Here is a 20,796-nt window from a genome sequence, read left to right on the forward strand (position 1 = left end):
CTGGGATGCAGGGAGACAAGACAATATATGGGTACCACAGGTGTCCAGGTAACTTCTGGAAGCCTCATTAGTGAAATCTGTGGGTGAAGAGCTCAGAAAAGGAGTGGTGAGTGCTACCAGGGGTAACAAAGCTGAGGATACAGGTAGAGGTTCAGCCTTTGGACCTTGACCACAGCAGGTGGGTGTGGCAGGGCCCACGGATGCCACCACGCTAAGGTCCTGCCCTGGGTTCAATGAGGGGAACTCTGACCTCATAGCCCACCTCTCCCGAGGGTTTTCTGAGCACCCAAACTGTTCTCTGCTGCTCCCCAAGCCTTTGCTATGTCGTGGCCCTGGCAAGGTGCCGGGAAGCTGGCACTGGACCAGACCCTCTTCCTGCCACTTAGGAATGTGCCCAGGGTCACGTTTGGTATGGAAAAGCAGCTGCCTGACGCAGGCCTCCCCAGCCTCAACCCCAGGTTGAGATCATTTCCTCTTCTCATTTGTTCCATGAAAAAATCTCTCCCAGGTTAGTGGACAGGCAGGGCCTGCTCAGAATGAGCCTCTGAAGAGAAGCTTTGAGCAGATCAAAGAGGAGAATGCAGAGCTTTGGAGGGAACTGGAGGAGCTGAGCTCCAGTCAGATACTTCAGGAACTGGTTCTGAGCGACGCAGGCTGTCCAAACCCTCTGAGTCCCATTTCCTCCGACACTCCCTTGAACATGTTGAACAGACTGACCTCTAGCATTCTAGTTTTTCTTAACAACCACAAGCAGATGACTAGTTTATGGTCTAAGGTCAAAATGTAAAACTGTGCAGTGTAAAGGCACCAGGCCAGAACCAACTTCAGGGACCACCTGGGAGTCCCAGAAAGCCTGTAAGAAAGCTGACCAGCTCAAGTGGCACAAAAATTGTTATATCTATCCATGAATCACAGCTAAGCATTGACCCATTTACTCACTATGCTTCCATTCTTCCTCCTATCCTCCCTTGCATTCTTCCATCTTTTCAGCCCTCCATCCGTTTACCATCCATCCATCCATGCATCCATCCATCCAATCATCCATCCATGCATCCATCCATCCAACCAACCATCCATGCATCCATCCATCCAACCAACCATCCATGCATGCATCCATCCATCCATCCATCCAAGCATCCATCCATCCTTCATTTCACCTTTTTTTACTTCTGTCCATCCATTCCATCCAACTACTCTTTCATCCATTCACGCTTTCTCTCTTCCTTCCTTTTTTCCATCTCCCCATCCTTCCTTCCATTCATCCAAACTTCAGTCTTTCTCTCCATCTACCATCCCTTATCCTTACATCCTTCCATTCAATACCTGTCCTTTCCTTCCATTCAAGTGTCCATCCTTCCTTTCATCCTGTTCCTTCAATATATCCACCCATATGCCTTTCCTTTTTCCTTACATCCGTCTATCCAAACTATCTTTCTTCCATTCTTCCATTTGTCCACCCATTTTTCTCTCAGTACATCTATTGTTTACATATTTATGAATACCTACTTAAGCTAGATACTGCATACACACACACGTGCGCGCACACACACACACACAAACATACATGTTCAGTCTGACCAAACCAGGTGCCCAGGAATTATAGAAATATTTCTTAGGGATGAGAGATATCTAAATATCTGAGGTACAACACAAGAGATGTGATATAACAGATGTGTTCACAATAAGTTGTGCAAGTCTTAGGGGAAATTATGCAACTCTAATTCCCGCGATGGGTTTCCTGGGACTTTTCTGAAGGGATTTGAGAGATGGATGTTTATCATGCAAACAAGGGAGGGAGGGATGTTTATCATGCAGACAAGGGAGACCAAAGGAATGGAATGTGCAAAGGTACAGAGACATGGAAACACTATGGTGGTTCCTGAAACATTAAGGGGAGTGTTATGAAGTAAGAGGGGAGTGTGGAGAGGAAGGAGGCTGAATATAAGCAGGGGGCAAGTTTCTGAGGGCCATGCAGGCCCTGCTGAGGAATTTGGACTCTGTCTTGAGGACAATGAGGAGCCCTGGAAGCAAAAGGCCCATGTGGCTACAATGGGCAGAGATTGAAATGGGGTGGGGTAGGTGAGGGCTCGCCTGGAGACAGACCAGTTGGGAGGTCATTCTGGGAGGTAGGAAGGGAAAAGGATATGGTCTAGCAAGGTGATGGAGTTCAGATGGAGAGAGTGGGTGGGACAGAGCATTATTTAGGAGGTGAGGAGTTGAGGGTGGTGATGCTGAAGGAATTCCTTCTCTGTGGTCACGGACAAAGATGTTGGAGCTGGGAAGGTGTGAGCAGCAGCAGGGGTGGGAGGGCTGGTAATGAGTCTGGATTCAGTCATGGAGATTCTGAAGCTTGGAGGCATCCAGGAGCAGGGTCCAATTGCCAGTGTGTGTGCAGATATTGAGCACCGGACCAAGGCCTTTGAGCAAGGCTTTTGCTGCCTATTTACTCATCTGGTTTCCACTACTGCCCTCAGACCAAGGCTGAACATGCATGCATTCATTCATTCATTCATTCATTCACTTTACTTGACAAAAACTCTCGAGCATCATGTACCTGACTGCACTGTAGGCCCTAGAATGCACAGAAAACAGGCCATCAAGGTTCCTGGGTTCCTGGCAGCTGAATTCTGGTGATGAGAGCCCCCATTGGACAGGCAGGGGTCTACCCAAGGATACACGATCAGCTGGAGGCCAGACCAGAGCAGAAGCCAAGGCTCCAAGGAGCTGCTAGGCGGGGGTTTGAAACTGGCCAGCTCTACAGGAACACTCAGGAAGCTCTACTACTGGCCCAGCTGCTCAGTGACTCAGCAAAGGGATTTTCTGCTACAGCTCAGGACCCAGAGGTGAGGCAGGAGAGGTCTGCAGGGACCCAATGGGACAGCCAGGTGTCCGTGGCCAGAGCTACCACTGCCCCTTGGGAAGTTGCTTGGTTTCCACTTCCTCTTCCTGCTGGAACCTGCCTCCTACCCAACTCAGCTCTGCCTGTCTCCTTTGCTCCCTGCTCCCAGCCCTGAGCCCCCACCATACTTTCACTTGATCCCTCAGTAACTGCCTATCTGTCTCCTTCAACTGAGTTTTCCCCAGACTAACTGTAGGGTTTCAGAAATGTCATTTGGCCTCTCTGAGTCACCTTCATGTCCTTCTCTATAAAACAAGCCACCTGAGCTCCTGGACTGGAGGAGGTTTTGTGAACCATGGCAGACCTGTCAGGGCATGCTGGGCTGAGCTGAAGCTGAGGCCAGTGCAGTGTCAGGCCCTAACCATGATAATAGATACATTTTCTTGAGCACTCACCACGTCCAACTCTTGCCAGGCATTAGCCCACTCTGTCTTCAGAATCAGCCTACAAAATAGGCCCTGTTACTAGCCCCTTGTCTGCAGATGAGGAAGCAGAAACACAGACGGGTCAAATACCTTAGCCAAGGCCACACAGCTAGTATGAGGCCTGGATGTGAATACCTAGCTCTAGTCCCCACACATTTCTACACTGCACTGTGTTCTCTCAAGGCTCTGTCCTCTGCATCTCCAGTGAAGAGCAGAACGACACCAGCCATGGTGGAGGGGTGTGTGGCAGGAGCTGGGCATGCTCAGTATGGAGAAGAGATGGCCTGGGGGTTCCCTGTCCCTGCATCCCCCTCTCCATCTGGTTAAGTCTTACCCACCTTTAACTTAAGGGTTCCTTCTATGATTCACTGTCTTTCTGGATGCTCTAGGGTACAGGTAATTATTGCCGTCACAGATGACTATTTCATTGCATCTAGCACCTTCTGTGCACCAGGAATCAGGCTAAGCATTTGACATTTTTCCTTCTCTGAATCTTCACAGCCCCTCCATCAGTGGGCTTGGCTGGGCAGAGGTCTCTGAAGGCAGGAGCAGAGCTCACTAGAGCCACCTTGAGAGAAAGGGAGCGGGGCGCCTGGGTGGCTCAGTCGGTTAAGCAGTCAGACTTCGGCTCAGGTCATGATCTCGTGATTTGTGGGTTTGAGCCCTGTGTCGGGCTCTGTGCTGACAGCTAGCTCGGAGCCTGGAGCCTGTTTCAGATTCTGTGTCTCCCTCTCTGACCCTCCCCTGCTCACACTGTCTCCCTCTCTCTCAGAAATAAATTTAAAAAATTAAAAAAAAAAGAGAGAGAGAGAAAGGGAGCACATGTTGGAAAGCTCCTGGGTGTCTTAGGAGAAACTGGTCTCAAAAAGGATTGCAATCAGACACTGGGACGATATGGAGAATCCTTACATGCCCTCTATATCTCACTCTTTCTTACACTTGGAGGTCACAGCGTCTCTTACCTAAGTTTCTCTCATGGCCCTGACACCCTGGGAAAGAAGTCTGCTCGGTGTAGGAAGAACTTCTTCCATCGGGACTCTTCAGACATACAGGGGCCTCCCTGGTGGACAGTGATGACCCACGCCTAGAGACATGGAAGCAGTGGGAAGTGTGTGGAGATGTGCCAGCTCTGATGGGGACCTGAGCTCAAGCTGCCTCTTCCGGGCCTGTTCCATTTCAGCCTCTGGGCTGTGAAATCCAGAATCATGTTTCCAAATGCCTCCTCAGTGTCTCTAGTGGGATGTCCAATCTCAGAAAAGACAGCCGAAAGTGAGCTCTTGTTCTGTGCCCCCAAACCCGTTCTGCCGTCATCTCTCCCCATCTCACGCGATGGCAACTCCATCTTTCCAGTTACTCAGGCCAAAACTTTAGTCATCCTTGACTCCTCTCTTTCTCTGCCATCCCACATTTGATTCTTCTGCAAATTCTTTTGGTTCTTCCTCCAGGATCAGTCCAGAATCTGACTGCTCCCTCCACTGCCCTGGAGACAAGCTTCCCCACCATCTGGTCCCCCATTGTCCCTTTTACATCCTCCCTGACTCCTCCCTGCTATTTCTCCAACATGGGCCTCTGCACTGGCTGTTCCCTCTGCCTGGAGCCCTCTTATCCCCTCTCAACCCCTTCACATCTTTGCTCAGGGGTCACTTTCTCAGTGAACCCCACTGTAACCTACATATTTAACATCGCAACTGACTCTCCCCTTCCCAGCCCATCCTGGGTGCTCCAATCCCTCTTACCCTGCCAGGTTTTTTTTCCCTTTTTTTTTTTTCTTTTTTCATAGCACTTACCGCTTTTAACGTACTGTATAATTTCATTATTTTATTGTTTATTATCTGTCTCCATCCAATGGAATATAAGCTTTACGGGGATATTGACTTTACTTTTTCTGCTACTGATATACCCTAAACATCTAGAGCAAGGAGTGATCTGAAATGGGTACTCAGTTAATAAATATGATAATGGAGAGGTGGGGCTGCAAAAGCAGAGCAGGAGCTGGGAGCCCAAAGATGCCCTCAGGGAGTATGGAGCCCCCTCTCGTACTGGACTTGAGGATCCAGGCAGACTCAGCCCAGCTATTGTCTACACCTCCTCTCCTTCCCCTCCTCCACTCTCATGCAGAGTTGCTCACCAGGCTCTCACTGGGTCTGTGACTGCAGCCTTCACCCAATTGGAGATGTGACAGTCAGTACCCTGGATCTTAGTGAGTCCCCCAGATTCTCCTTCCTCTGTTCCCAAACTAATGGTTCCCAAACCCCCATAGACCCAGCCTTTCTTCATCTCAGGTCTTAGCCTGAGCTCTGCCCCTTAGCATTAGCAAGACCACAACCGTGACTCATTTGTTGTGGTGCTCTCCGTGGTCCTGAACCACCTCACTAGTCTGTGTTCTGTATGACATTGTTCTTTGAGAAGTAGAGGTGGAAAGAGAATTGTGTGCCCCAAATGACCCCACCCCATCTAAGTTACACTTATCTTTCCTCAAACTCTAATTCTGCTTGTTTTGCTTTTATTAAACCTTCTTATCTTTGAGGGCTTGGCTAAGTTTTCACCTCCTCAAGGAAGGCTTCTTAGGCTCTGCAAAACAGAGTGTGATCTCCTCTGTGTTCACATAATGTCCTGTACTTCCCATAATTCAGTGTGTGAGGACCACCTGTCCAAACCTCATCAGTCAATTTTAAGCTCCTAGTCTTTCTTCTGCATTGCTGTGTTCCCAACACATAAATGACAATAAATTTTGGTTGAACAAATAAATGAGTCAATGAATGAAATGAATGAGTGGTGGATAGTATACAGAAGGCGTGTCCTCATGTTTTTTTTCTACCCTTTAATTAAGCCAGGATCTCTATGCCAGTTCTGCCAGGACTGCNGAACACATGACCCAATGGAGGAATTAATAGTGGTTGATAACTTGGGCCCCATTTTACAGATAGGAAGACTGAGGTTCAGAGAAATAATGCAATTCTTCCATAACTACATATCTCAGGAGTAATGGAGGTGAAAACTGGCCCCCTACCCAAGGATCTAATACTCATCCCCTGCCTGTGCCATCAATTCCCCCTCTAGATTGTAGTTCACGCCCCTGTGTAATGATTACATTGGGCTAAATCTATCTCTAAGGGAATTTTCCAACTCTCAGTTTCCATGGAAAATTAAGACCCATGGGCTTAGTCTCTATTCTTTGGGTAATAACTTCTTGCACAGAGAAAGTCCTTTGTTCCAATGCAGAGTTTTGTCTCCAAATCGCATTATCGGAAACGGAGTGGGGGGGGGGGGGGTGTTACTTTCCATGATCTTAATTCTCAGCAGCAACCTTAAATGCCTAGTCAAGGCTCATGGGAGGTGGGAGTAGGCATGATATGGCCCAGCCCGGCCTTGATGTGGTCGGTGGCCAGAGCTCCCAAGACAGCCCACATCCCACCTACTGGGGTGCACCTATGGGAACTGGGGAAATTCTGCTGTTGCCAACCTGGGAACCTTCTCCTGCCAGGCTCTGAGAGGTGGGGACTATAAGCCCTGAGCTAGCATCAATTTTCACTCTTTGTAACTGTCCCACATATCCACCACACAACCACGCAACCCCATATCTCTGCTTCTGGGACAGTCAGAGCCTGGTTTCTGAGGCTCTGATGATCAAAAATGGGCTATGGAGTGCAGAGTTACTCAATAAAGCCTGTTTGCTCGAGGGACAAAGGTTTTGACAACATGGAATCCACAGGAGAAAAATCACACAAGTAACTGCAGATTGGGAGGGGGATGAAAGGTAGGAGATTCCTGGTTAAGCCAGGACCTACCAACACTGAAGGGGACAGCTGGCTCCTGCTAGGGACTGAGGCTCAGTCTGGAAGGAAGGGCAGGAGCAGACCTTGTTACTGCAGCTGAAAATCAGGGCTGTTGAGAGACAAGCAAACGTGGCACCCCAACAAATCCCACCTACCACCATATCTGGGAGAAGTGGAGGCAGCGGTGCTCTCCTCAGGCTCCCATCCTTTTCCTGTGTCCCCCTGGCTCTCAGCAGCTGGCATGTTCTCTGGGGCTGGACCATGTAGCTACTGCCATCTGTGATGTCCTCAGGGACATCATGCTTGCTGGACTCAGAGCTAAGCCCAGGAGAGAGGACTCAGGGGAGTCAGAGGCATGTGCAACCTTGGAAAAGTCACCCAAGTCACCCCTCATGCCCAATGTCCCAGCTACAAAAAGGGATGAGCTAGATATTCTCTGAGGGCCTTTGGTGACAGTCATACCAGGGCCCTCATCCTAGATTCTGAGGGGGGAGGGCTGGGTCTCCACAGAGAGGCTGTGCTGGCCCCAAATCTGGAAGCAGTTGTAGCTAGCCGCCCACGCACAGGCAGGCAGGCGGAAGGCAGGGTGCTGCAGCCTCATTGCCAAGCACAGAGAACTTTCCACTGGGTCCAGGTTTCCATCACCATGGCAACCACTGGAGGGTGGAAGCAGAATCCCTCAGAATTCCAGGGAGATTATATGGGGGAGAGAAGAACAAGAGAGTGAGCCCTGAGCAGGCTCTGAGTGGACAAGGCCAGCACCCAAATGAGCCCCACATTCCCTTTTTGCCATCTTCATTCCCTTCCTCCTTTGATGTTTCTCTCTGTATCTTTTTGTTCTTTCTATAAATCTTGCTTTTCTTACTCCTTTCTCTGGGTCCTTGCTCTTAAGAGCAGTGGCTAACATTTATTGAGTGAGTACTATACACCAGACACCATTTCAAGTGTTTTACACATGTGAACTCATGTAATCGTCCCGCCCTGTGTGGTAGGTTCTGTCATCACCCCCACTTTCCAGATGGGGAAGTGGAGGCTCAGGAAAGCTGGGTGACTTACTCAGCTCACACAATAAATGGCAGATTCAGGAGTTTGTTTGGACTCCAATGACTGCACCCTTAGCCACCGTGCTGTCTGGATGGTCTCCCTTGTCTGAAAAACTCCAGGTGCTGCTAATGAAATCGGGGGTGGGGGAGGCAGACAAGGGACACTGGTAGCATATGTTATGCTCTGGAGACCCCACAGAGCCTTCCCCACTTTTCTCTTCCCTCTATCTGCATCCCACATTGACCTTCCTGGTTGAGGCCAGGGCTGAGGGCAATGCCAGCTGACCACACCTCCCTGACACTATTGTTGACTGAATTCCCTGGCTCTGGCTGACTGCTTATTCTCTCAAGCCCAGAGATGGCTAATGGTCTAGGGTTGGCATTGAGAGGTCAAGTAGGCCAGAGACCTGGGTATCATTTCCAGCACCCCCTCATTCCTCCTGGGGTACCCTGGGGAGAGAAAACCTGACCCAGGAAGTCTGGCTTATGCCACATCATGACCCTGCAAGAGAATTACTTAGAATTCCAGGGGATCAACTTCTCTCCTCAAAATCTCCCAGGTCATAGTGAGAGGTTGAGGGTAGATCCTATTAAAAGATTGTGGCAGGGACACCTGGGGGGCTCAGTTGGTTAAGCATCCAACTTTGGCTCACGTTTGTGAGTTCAAGCCCCACATCAGGCTCTCTAATCTCAGCACAAAGCCCACTTCAGGTCCTCTATCCCTCTCTCTCTCTGCCTCTCCCCTGCTTTCTCTCTCTCTCTCTCACTCTTTCTCTCAAATATAAATAAACAAGGAAGGAAGGAAGGAAGGAAGGAAGGAAGGAAGGAAGGAAGGAAGGAAGGAAGGAAGGAAGGAAGGAAGGAAGGAAAAGAGGGAGGGAGGGAGGGAAAGAGGGAGGAAGGAAGATGGCTGCTGTAACAGCAGCAAATATAGCAATTCTGCCAGGCATGACCTCATTTGGCATAACCTCCATGGTGAGCCACTCAACCAGGCTCATAAAGACCAGAACAAGCTGGGAGCTGGGAAAGACCTGCTTCAGCTCTGGGGAAAGAGAATCCCCTATCTGTGACTTTAAAAATGGCCAACGCTTCTCCAGGCTGACTGCCTGCTTCTTGTTCCCCTCTGGCTTCTGCATCCCTCTGGCTCATGTTCCTCTACCCACTACCTTCAGTTGGATTTTTGTCTTCAGATCCCTGACAGATTGTCCCACAGTCTATCCAACTCTCTTGCTCAAATTCTGGATCTCTTAATTGCTGGCGCCCTAATTGGGCAGAGATCCATACCCCCTGACTATTCCATTGGCTACCAATTGGTTGCTTTTAGTCTCATACTTTCATGTAGTCCAATCAGCAGTGGCGGCCAAGGAGGTAACTGTGGCCAAGGAGGTATACATGTTACTGTATATTGTTGCTGATATAATGGATGCATTTCTTCATTGACTAAGTCATTGGGAACTGGGGATTCCTTTACCTAAGCAGCCACCTCACTAACTTGGAACCCTCATGCCTTTGGTGATGAGTCAGTTACTTCTCTGCTCCACTATGGCCGGTTGAGTTGGAGTTTCTGTTGCTAGCATCCGAAATCCTCTGGTGGCACCCCATTCATTTCACAGGTTTATTGCCAAGATCGAATGGTCAGACCTCTCTTCAAGCTCAGTCATGACCTTATAGAACTGAAGTGAGTGGATCCAGAATGTTGCCTCATGAAACCTGGATGCTCTAGTCCTATTCTTAAGGCTCCTTCCAGAGGCCAGCTGAAACTGACATGGAGACTTGTGTTTCCATCAGTAGTCATTGGTGGCTGTGTCCTGGCCCCAAGATACCTATGCTCAGAAGGACCAGAGAAATGAACTCATCCAATCTCCTCCACCATTTTGGTGAGGGAAGGGACAAACCAAGCTCTGAATGCTCAGTCCCAGGCCAGGATCCCCATTTGAAGAGCCAGCTTTCAATCACCCATATGGGCAGAGGAACATACCTGCAGCCAGAGGCCTCTCCAGCCCCCACAGTCCTCACCATAAGTTTCCAGTCAAGCCATCCCTACAAATGTCTTTCCTGGAGCCTCATGATCAAAGGGACCGTGGCTGTATCTCTAGTGTATTATTTATGTCTCACAGTGTGGGCAGGATGTACCAGCTCAGCACTGAGTACTGGGAAGGGAGTGAAAACAGGGCCATCATGGGAGGCAGAGAACCTTTCACTCCAGACCAAACTGGACATTAAGGAACATGGAGCCCAATTCCCACATCCCCCAGCCACTACTTGCACACCTCTGTTGATACAGAATTACCCCCTTTGTTTTTTTTAAGGGTCTTCCTTGACACGAATGAAAATAAGCCTCTTGTAGCTTCCTTCCATTATTTTTTTCCCTCTGGGACCACTGACTGTGCATGTCTACCTCTCCATACTTAGTCTCACCCTGGTTTTATACCAATCCATATATGTCTCAACCTCCAGAGCCCTTCCCATACTTATCATTTATGTCTGTCCTTTTTCTAAAGTAGGGGCTGGCAAAACTATTTGGTCTGTGGCCAAATCTGGCCCACTACTTATTTTGTAAATAAACTTCTATTAGAACACAACCACACTTACTCATTTACTATTGGCTATGACTGCTTTTGTGCTACAAAGCTTAAAACATTTACAGAAAGAGTTCTCTGACATCTATTCTAAAGCATCAATGGTCCCATAAATGGTACAGGAGACCCAGGTATGACTTGATCTTGAAGATTGACTCTTCCTTTTTTTCCCTCCTTTGACCCAGTGTGTGGCTGCTTGGTACAGCCATAGATCCAGTGGGGTTTCAGCAGCCACGGCCCTGTACTGGCTCCAAAAGAACCTGTGATCAACAAAAATGCCCAGGTCACTTTTGCATAGCCTGTCGCTAAGGCCTGTTGCCAAGACAACCTCCTCCAGCCCTTGAGTTTTGCAGGGCTTGCATTACCTTTCTTCATTTCCCTTTGTTGCTTTTGTCACAAGCCCTTGCCTTTTAGAGACTATTTTGAACCATAAGTGTTTCATCCATCTATAAGCCAGCCAGCTTTGTGTTTTCCATATATTTGTTCATGTCCTTTTCTTTGTATTCATACATATTATGAATGTCACCAGAGACCTCCTTTCCAGGTTGTTATTGATCTGCTAAACGATGCTCCTTAGGCACCGTTAGTCTATCTTCTGTGACTTATCTCCACCTAGAAACTGCAAGGTTCCATTTTACCATATTATCAGTAAGGATACCATGAGCCATTTTGTCAAATATTTGGCTGGTTTCTGGGTGCTGCTCACCTTTGAGAAAAAAAGAATTACAGAATTGAAGAGACTTTAGAAATCACCTAACTGATCCTCTTTTCTCACAGGTGGTGAATTGAGGTCCAGAAAAGTGACTGGTCCAAGATGGCAGAGTGAATTGGTGGTTGAGCCAGGAATAAGATCATGCTCTTTGCATGACCCCTTGATGATTCAGCCTGTGTATTGGTCGACTAACTGCTGTAACAAATAGGCCCAAACATGTAACAGATCCCTACAACAGAAGCCCCTCTGTTATTCTGCTCACACTAGTCCTGAGCAGGTATCCAGGGTAGTTGGTTAGCTGTCCTCCTCACTGTCCTTCAGAGACCCAGGCTCCTTCCCTCTTGTGGCTCAGTCATCCTGTGGGGCCTCATCATAGTCCTCCTCCAGCTGACAGATGGAGAGAGAATCCTGGCCCAGTCAGGAAAATTCTACTTCTACTTTGCTAAGACCCCAGATGATTTTTTCTGGTTTTCACTATCCCCTCATTCTGCCCTTGAGCCATTTCTCCAGACCCCAGCCTTCTCTTGGCTCCCTATGTCACATGCTCAACTCCTGTACCTATCTAGGAAGGCTTGGTCTGGAGTTTGAGCTGCCATCCAGGTCACCACCAGGTAGAGGGAAGCTGGATGAATGAGCAGCCAGTGTGCATCCAGTAGTCACCAATTTGGCAAGGGGGAGAAGGGGCCTGTTTCCCTCATCCTATGGCAGGAGAGAACAAGAAATGGCAGCTGACAAATTCACAATTGGAGTCTGTCCACACAGAATCACAAATCCTCCTCTCTGAATTTAAATGTACCTGGTGCCGTGGTGAAAGAAGAAGTTCCAACCCTGAGGAGAACCCTTCAGGCTAAGGGGTCTGCTGCCAGTTCCTGTAAGAGGTGGCCTTCTTTGTTACCATGGCTATTGTGACCAGATAAGACTGTGAACCCTAGTCCCAATTCTTAATATCTCTCATTAAGGGATACCTTAATATCCCACATCCTTCCCTGCTAGTAGTTTTCTGGAAATCTATGTTGGTAAAGTCTGGGCCGATAGTCTTAGCATTTCAAGGCCTTTCCCTTCAGTTCCACCCCCACCTCATTTCTCTCTACCATGTCCTTGGGCCGTGCTCTTTCCTTAGGTAGCATGGCATCATAGATCTCTGGAGGCATGCAGTTCCTGGTTCTGCCACTTACCAGCAGTGTGGGCAAGTCTCTCTATGAATCAGTTTCTTTATGTGTAAAATAGAGCTAATGGTAAGTCGTTAGCAAGGACACTGAATGATGAAATAAAATATATATATGTAAAAGAGCCTAGCACAGGGCTTCCCCTTTCTCACCTGGATTCCCAAGGTCTTCTCCTCCTCTCTGTCTAGCCAGCTGCCACTTAACACCTCAAGCTCTACTCCCAACATCTTCCAGTGACTATTGGAGGTAGAGCTTCTCTAACCATTCCCCAGCAATCTCATAATACTAATTGATGGGGAATAATTTTATATATGTAACCTGATAAAATGCAGGGCTCCGTGTGAATTAGTCTTTGCATGAAGTTGCATTCAATGAAATTCTAGCAATCAAAAGTAATCTTAAAAGACATTTCAATCCTTGTTTTTTGAATCTTGGAAAATAATAAAATTCATAAACCATAATAGATTCTCCAAAGCTCCTTTTGACATTCCTAAGGTCTCCATACCAGGGAGCTACAGCTCTCACAAACTTCTCTCCATATTCTTCCAAGCCCCACCCCCTAGTTTTTCTTCCATTCTCTTCCCTCTAGTTCTTCATTATGCACAGTGCTTGGGGGGAAAGGGGAACACGACCACTCGTGGACTAAGAAGTCTCGTCTTCTTCATATGTATCTGAGTTTTCCATGGATAGTTCACTCAGCTAACAGTATGCTCCGAGAGAAAGAGACTGTGCATTTGGGGGCTAGCTTTTAATTATATCATTTCAAACAGACAGAACATTCCTTATATACTTGACCAAAACTCACTGATTTTCACCAAAATTCACCAGTCGCTCCATTTGCTTACTTTCTCTTTCTATAAATACATTTATTTATAATATATTTGCATAAATAATATGTAACATTTATACATTTTATATATTATATACACATTTTACATATTATATATAAATATATTTTACATTGTATATTACAATATTTATGTAAACATTTTATACATACAAAAATATGTTTTCTTAAATCATTTGCAAATAAGTTGGGGATATTATGTCTATTTACCCCTAAATAATTATGTGTGTGCATTTCCTAAGAAAAAGGACATTCTCTTATGTAACTACAGTACAGTTATAAAAATCAGGAAATCAAACATTCCAGTGATATACTATGACCCATTACACAGTCAATATTAGAATTGTATCAATTGTCTCAATAATGTCCTTTGTAGTTATTTCATTTTCCCAGTCCAAGAGCCAATCCAGGGCCTTGAATTGCTTTTAGTTATCATATTTCTTTAGGAGGAAATGTTTTACACATAATAGGATTTTTTCCTAAACCCTTACCTTTAGCCAGCAATGCTAGCACAATGCTGTGAACTTAATAGCAATTCAGTAACCACTTTGAATTGAATTAGGAACACAAGTTTTAAACGTACTAGTTTCAGTTTCTCACATCCTATGACAAACACTGTTGGTTATGTACCCAACAGTCATTCCACCACCCACCCCCAACTTGGGTTGATGGATGTGGTGGTGGTTGGATGGATAGATGGGTGGATAGATGAATGGATAGACAGATGATGGAAAGGATGGTGGGTAAATGGGTGAATAAAGAGTAGTTGGACAGAGGGATAGATGGATGAATAGATGGGTGGATGAATGGATGAATAGATGTATGGCAGATAGGTGGTGTGTGGGATATTTATATGGATGGTTAAATGGAGGAGTCAATTGATTTGTGGATGGATGATGAATGACCAAGAGAATGAATGGTTAAATGAGGGGATTGGTGTCTAGATGTTGTTTGTACCCAATGTTCACAGTGATATGCTGGATGGTACTTGGATGGGAGTCAGCAGTCCTTGGTTCAGGCTCTGACTCCACCTCCTACTAGCTAGGACTCTTGGAGAGCTCCTTCCCCACTCAGGACCTCATCAGCATCATATGTAAAACAAGTTTACTAGACTAATTGACTTTTTGATCCCTTCCAGTTTGGACCAACTCACATCTCAGAAATGTTAGATGATTTCCCCAAGGTCATGGAGCTAGTGCATGATGGAGCCCAGATCTGGGCAATCTGACTCTAAAGTCCATGATTTCTAAATACTCTGCTTTACTGCTTCTATTGAGACATCAGAAAAAAGGCTCAAAGGCCAACCAGGGACTCCTTGTTCCCAGTACCAATCTCCCTACCACTACCCTGTCAAGCTGCTGTCCCAAGAAACTACTCTGAGGCCCCTTCATGAGGAAACACCTAGGCTGGCTCCACATTTTTCTGCCACACCCAGAGCCCAAGAGATGATGTAGGTGGAATTTGTCACAGGCCTCTCCCTGCTAGCTTCCTCCTAGCTCAGTCTCTCCATTCCCTGCCTGTCCCTATCCCCAGCGCCCTTTGTCACACCCTCACCCCCACACTCAGCAGCTTGCCAGACTTCCTGCCTCCTCCAGGCACCAAAGGAACTAAGGAGAAGTGCTACAGCTCTGAGACCTGGCTCCTTTCCAGCCACGTGCAAGGGGAAGTATTAGCACCTACCCACACAGACAGGAACTGGGATCCATTCCCATAAATCTCAGGGATACACAATTTCCAAGGTGCTTCAAGAGGAGCATCACTTGCCTCTTGGATCCTACAGCTGGAGGCCTAGCAGGTGCTAAAGATGATAGCAAACAGGGGCACCAAAAATAAATGAGGAAAAATAAAACATTTTAAAAGATTTTGATGTGTGATGTTGTAAAAGCACTCTTAAAGTAATAATCATGAACAAATTCAGAATTTAATTAGACTACAGTATTTTTCAGTATTGTTTTAATTTTGTATGACTTGTCAGGAGGTGGCCAGCCCCAAAATCTTTTCCAAATACAGGGTCTCAGGAAGTCTTCATGTGGTCCTCCCTTGGGGAGCTTGGAGCAGCAAGACTGACAGACTGAGCTGGCCAAGGCAAGGAGGGCTGAGTCCTGGGCCCATCATTCTGGCATTTCAGGAATCTCCTGACCCGAGACCAGAGAAACTGAAGGGCTGCCTCCCCACAACCTGAGTTCCCTGCATCTCAGCTTCCCTAGGCTCACTCTCAGGTCAGGAGTAGTCTTCCCACTCCCAGATACATCCTTTTGAGCCAGTGTCTGTGTGTGTGCGTGTGTGTGTGACATGTCAAAGACCACATAATTAATTCCAGACAGAGTCAAGACTTGAACCTTATGTGGTAGGAAATGAAGGGTACATGCAACCTACGTCATTTGTACCAGTGCAAAAACAGGAGCCTTTACAGAGAGCCGTCCCTGGCAGTGATCCAAAAGTATAACTAGGTTCTGCGTCTCCCTCCCTCTTTGCTCCTCCCCCGCTTGCACCCTGTCTCTCTCTCTTTCTCTCAAAAAATGAATTAAAATGTTTAAAAAAAAATTTTTTTTAAGAGGTGCCTGGGTGGCTCAGTCTGTTGAGCGTCCAACTTCAGTTCAGGTCATGATCTCATGGTTCATGGGTTCAAGCCCTGCATTGGGCTCTGGCTGACGGCTAAAAGCCTGGAGCCTGCTTCAGATTCTGTGTCTCCCTCTCTCTCTGCCCCTACCCTGCTCGCACTCTGTCTCTGTCTCTGTCTCTTTCTCTCTCTCTGAAAAATAAATAAAACATTTTTAAAATTAAAAAGAAAAACAACAAAGGTATAACTATGCCAACAGTTTGCTTTGAGATTTAAGGTTAGATGAAAAGGTCAATATGTTATTGACACACCCTCTTGCAGATATTAGTCAGCCTTCAGTCTTTATTCAGAATGTGTATCTGAGGTATTTAGATGTACTCATTCCTCATGTAATCCACTAATCATTGGATTACAGAGTTGAGTACCAGCTCTGGACCAGGCACCTGGAGGAGCATAAACAAAGAATTCACAACCCACTTTGTGACTGGATCAGGCTTATAAGTGCCCTGGGAACACAGAGACAGTGACTCATTAATTATACTTGAGGAGACTGGAGAAAGTCTCACCAGGGACCTGACATTTTGAGCTGGGTGATGAGGGAGAGAAGAAGGGAAAGTGAGAGGAAGAAGTTGTGTTTTTTGAGCATGGTACTAATTAGGGCAATGTTAGGTGCCGTAACAAACTCTGAAATGGGCAATGGGTCAGATGTGATAGAAATTTATTATTTATTCATGTAAAGTCCAAAGCTGTGTTTCTGACTAGGAGGTGACTCTCTTCCATGTGGTGATTCAGGGGCTCAGTCCCCTTCCACACTGTAGCTCCACCATCCTCACCTTGCATGTCTACATCAGACTAGCAGAAGGAAGAAGAGCATGGACAATTGCATGTGGGAATATTTTTTTTATGGCCCTTAACTGGAAGTGGCACACATCATTGTGATCACATTCCACTGACTAGCACAGAGGCATATGCCCACACCTACCTGCAAGGGAGAGTGGAAAATCTTATCTAAGTCTGTGCCCTGGAGGAAAGCATGGGCTTTGTGAGCAAGTATAACAAACCCTTGTTAATTGCATTCTTTATGTGTTATTCTTACCAGCAAGCCTGTAAAGTTAGTCATTTTTATCTTCCCTGGTTTGCAGATGAGAAAGCTGAGGCTTGAGAAGATTCTGCAATTGGCCCAAAGTCAGAGAACGGTTAAGTGGCTGAGCTCTGATTCAATGCCAGGCTGGTCTGTGTGAGTCTGAGGCACATTCACTTCCCCAGCACTACCAAGCTTCATTGATCTCCAGGAAGGAGAAAGAATGGAAAGGGAACATGAAGGTGAATGCAAAAGACCAGAAAAAACTCAAAAACAAAACAAAACAAGAAAACAAACAAAAGAAACAAGGGAAGCAAACAAGTGTGGAACCAGCCAGTGTGGAAGAAAGAGAAGAAGATCCATAGTGAATTTCATGAGACTCTCTGTAGTTCATGCTGTCATGAACTATAGGTGACATGCCACGGGTACCATGGAAGGGTTTAAAATCAGGCCCCACTAATCTCACCTATGAACACAGAAAAAAATCTTAAATAAAATACTAGCAAAGACAAAACAACAGTACATTTAAAATAGCACATAATGGCTATTTAACATGTGATGGAGATAGTAGCCAATGCAATTAGATACGAGAAAGCAAGTGGAAACATAATCAGAGAGGAAGAAAAACCTCTCTGCTTGCTGATGATATGACTATATATATTTGAAGGAGCCAAAAGAATACAGAAAAACTGCTACAAACAATGAGAATTCAGTAAAGTAGTAAGATGATAAAATCAACCTGCATAAACCCAATCATCTTCATAAATATAAAAAAATTATAAGTTAGAAGAAATTAACAGAGGAGCTGGCTCCATTTGTAACAGAAAAACTTGAAATAAAATATTTAGACATAAGCTTAACAAGAAATGTGTAAAATCTATAGGAGGAAATTTTTTCAACTTCCTTAAATGCAAATATGTATACTTGAGCAAACTGATGTATATACCATGTTCGTGGTGGAAAAGTTCAACACTGTGTAAAAATGTCAATTCTCCATAAGTTGACTTATAAATTTAATGGGATTCTCCCTTCCCAAAATACCATCTTTTTTTTTCCTGGAGCATTAAAGATTGATTATAAAATTCATATGGAAGAAAACGAGTAAGTATAGCCAGGAAAGAAAAGAAAATTAAATGAAAGAGTAATAAGGAGTTCTACGCTTATAAGATATTAAACATATTTTGAGGCCTCTATAATTATAACAGTGTAGTATTGGTGCATAAATATGGATATATCTATTTATGGTGCATGAATTGAAAATCCAGAAATAGACCCAAGTACCTAAGGAAATTGAGTATATGATAAAAGCAGCATTTCAAGTAAGTGTGGGCAAGAAGGATTAATAAGTCATGTGGAACAACTGGACAGCCATCAGAAAAAGATAAAATTAAATGCAGACAAACACTGTGCACCAGGATAAATTCCATTTGCATGAGAAATCTAATTGTAAAAACAAAACAATACAAATAATCTTTATAACCTGGGATTGGAAAAACATTTTCCTAATTATGACTAAAAATCCAGAAGCAATAAGGAGGGAAAAGGTAAATTTACTATATTAGAAAAGGCTTTTAAATTTTTCACATAAAAAAATTACACATGGGGAAAAATGATAACCTAGGAAAATATTTTTTAACTTATATCACAAAGAGTTGTATTCCTAACAACAACTAAGTAGAAAAATGAGTGAAAGATGGGAATAGACAGTTCCCAAGGGGAAAAAATGCAAATAGATTCTAAGCCTATGAAAATAGGAAAATGCAAGTGAAAACTGAACCAAAATACCACTTCTTACCTATCATATGGGCAAAATCCCAAAATCCAGCAGCATACTCTGTTGGAGAAGCCCTAGGGAAACAGGCACTCTCGTATAATACTGATAGGAAAGCAAAAATATGCAACCTCTCTTGAGAGTTTGGCAATATCTAGCAAAATTACATAGGCATCTATCTTTTGATCCATGAATCCCATTTTTAGGAATCTGTCCCAAAAGCACATTGAAAGAAATACAAAATGATAGGTGCAAGGTCATTCATTGGAGTTTTATTTGTAATAGGGAAAAAAACTTGAAAATAACCCAAATATTTATCAATAAAGAATTGGTTGAAAAGACTATGTTCACCCATACAATGGAGTACTATTTAGCTATATAGAATGAAGACTATCTGTAAACGGTATCGTGGAGCAATTTCCAAGACATTTTGCTAAGGGAGGGTACAGAACAGAGTGCATGATTTGCTATTTTTTGTGTAGAACGGGGAAATACACATATGTGTGTATTTGTTTATATTTTCAAAAAGAAATGATTGAAGGAGTTCCAAAAACTAATAAAAACAAGAGAGGCAAACACAGTGAGATGCTAGTTTTCTGAATGCAACCTGTTTTATAGTTTTGACTTGAGATCAAGTAAATAAAAATTTAAAAAAAGGTCAAAGGATCTCTAAATTTTTTAAATTATACACCACATTGAAAGAAATAAACCTACTTCTAAATCATAATGGTTATACATCAAGCTGTCAATGTAACCATATGGAGAAAAAAACATATGGTTTCAAGTGACTTTAACGCACACTATTCAGCAAATCTTAAGGAAGAAAACACACACAAAGCAATCTCCAGCTATATTTAGTTATTGGTTATTGTCAGCGTCAATGTCAGCATGGTTAGTTTGAAACTACTCTTATCTGTGCGAGTATATGTGTGAATGGATGGGCGGGCGGATGGATGGATGGATGGATATAGATAAATAGGACAATAAGTATTTTTGGAGTTAGAGAAAAGAGATTAATATGACATTTAAAAGTTAAATGAAATTTTACCTATGCTCTTTAATTAAATTTGAAATGTCAGTAGGACATTTTCCTACTCTTTCTAAGCAGGATTTTCCCCTCTTTCTAAAATATACAGTTTTCCCCTTAGCATCATCCACTGAAAAGTCTTAGAAGCAATAACAACCAAATAGCAATATTTAACATCTATATTGTGATGTCTAAGTACCATTTCTCACTGAAAGAAACCAGGGTTCCTTGGAGAAATTGCTGACTCTAAGGATGGAGCAGGAAATGTACAGGATGAGTCTGGATCCTCTTGTTTGAAAGCAAGGCGGTGATTACTGGGGTCATGTCAAAAGGATATGAGAACCAACTTGAATGAGTTCCTATTGGCCAAAGGTGGGAATATTTATTTGTCAAGAAGACTAATTACCAAAATGGATTAAGCACGTAAATATGTTAAAAACCTACTAATTGTAATGGCTTTAATAAAAAACAAAAACACTCCACATTGGCCACCTTTGTAGGTTTCTCAGCCCCTCTCCCATCATGAAAGCTGATCATCAAAGAATCAAGCACTTCAAGCACTTATCCCTTTGCTATAAAACTCGTCTTCAAGATAACCAAATGATTGATATGAGAACGTCCCTCTTTATAGAAGAATGAGAGCTAATAAAAGCAGGAGAAATAAAACTATTTCTAGTGAAATAATTGCAACTCCTAATGAAATAATGGGTCCTAATGAATTCAATGCCTGCTAAAGCTGGTTGGAAGGGGCAGAAGATTCATGGAGAACTTTACAATAGGTCAGACTCCAGCACCTGCACCAACTGATCAGTCTTAACATCGCACAAAGTGAGAGAAAAGAATAGAACATCCTCCTGATGGGATGCCCACAAATACACAGCATTACTCACAGAGTAATTTCTTTCCCCCA

The sequence above is a fragment of the Crocuta crocuta genome, unplaced genomic scaffold (genome assembly GCF_008692635.1).
Source record: "Crocuta crocuta isolate KB4526 unplaced genomic scaffold, BGI_CrCroc_1.0 scaffold299, whole genome shotgun sequence".
NCBI lineage: Eukaryota > Metazoa > Chordata > Mammalia > Carnivora > Hyaenidae > Crocuta > Crocuta crocuta.